The following is a 1,381-nucleotide window of genomic DNA, read 5'->3' as shown; positions in this document are numbered from 1 at the left end:
GCCGCGCCCGGCCGCTGGCTCCACCCAGACTCGCGAGCTCGTGGGGGCGGGCCGAGTACCGGTTTTCTCTCCTCCCCGCCCCGCGCTCCAGCCCCTTCCCACTCCCTCCCAACTTTATTTCTTGGCCCAAGTGAGCAGACACCGCTGGTGCAGGCCCCTGCAGAAGGGGAGCCTGCTTCGGAGGGGTGGTCCCCACACCCCCTTCCCGTCCCAGCCACACCCGGCGCCAGGGGACACTGGAAGGAGGACGTCAACTTCCCGGCTCCCCGGCGTGTGGAAGTGGGCGGCGGCCTTCGGAACCGGCCGCTTTCAACACGGGCTGTGGCACTGCCCTAGTCGGTGGTCGCGTTGCTGAAAGTTCTCGGGAGACAAAACATCTGCAGAGACGAGGGGGCCGCCCCAGCCCAGAGGCAGCCACTGGGTTCGCATCGAGGAGTAGCCAGGAAAACCCCCCTTAGAAACAAAAAGCAAGCTAGCCTCGGTGACCTGCCATAGGACGCTCTCCGACGGTTTACTTTCTGGGTTAAGATCAGGCAAACGCATTGGTTGGGAGACCTCTGAATTGGAGGAAGTAAGCGGAAATGGCAACGGGGCACTTCGGTGAAAAAAAGGAAGTGACTTCGCTGTGCCTTCCCGGGAGAGCGACCTCCTCCCGCAGCCTCCGCCTCTGAGGCCCGGCGGAAGGAGTCTAGCGAGGCCGGGGAAAGGCTCCATCTCCCGGTCCCTCTCAACCCTTGCTGAGTCGCGCCATAAAACTCAGAGGTTTTGCGGATCTAACGTAATTTACAAAAACTACCTTTCTGTCCCTGCGTTGTTACCCTCCCAAAGGTCCAGGCGACCCTGCTCTCCTGCGCGCCTGGGTCATTCATTCCGTTCAGTCCTTTCCAGGTTCCCTCTAGTCTCAGGGCCTTACACTTGAAGTCCTTTTCCTAAATCACCTCTGGCCTTCTAAGGCCTGCTCCCTGCACATTGGCGTTCACCTGTCACATTGCAGCCCCGGAAGACTCCGCCTCCCCCAGGAAGCCTTCCCTGGCTCCCAGGCGGGGAGAGGGGGGGTGGGGGGTTCTTCCGGATTGCTCCTTCCACGTGCCCCGCCTGAAGCGCAACTCATTGTGAAATTTCATATTTGTGATTATCTGACCTCTGACTTCGGTAAATAAAGTGTTCCTGAGCACTGCAGAAAACGGGCACAAAAGAGGGTAGTGAAGGATGTTAAGAAACCACCAGGTCAAGGAATATTTGTTGTGCACCTGCTACTTCCCAGTTGGTAAAGAATGCAAGGTTGAACAAGCCCCCAGGCAGCATTCAGTGTAACCTGGGAGGCAAAGGGTCAGAAGTCTGAGCGGGGATCAGACCAGCTGGAAGTACAGACCCTCAATCA

The sequence above is a fragment of the Myotis davidii genome, unplaced genomic scaffold (assembly GCF_000327345.1).
Source record: "Myotis davidii unplaced genomic scaffold, ASM32734v1 scaffold274, whole genome shotgun sequence".
Lineage (NCBI taxonomy): Eukaryota > Metazoa > Chordata > Mammalia > Chiroptera > Vespertilionidae > Myotis > Myotis davidii.
The sequence above is the reverse complement of the archived record's forward strand: the minus strand, read 5'-3'. Positions refer to the sequence as shown.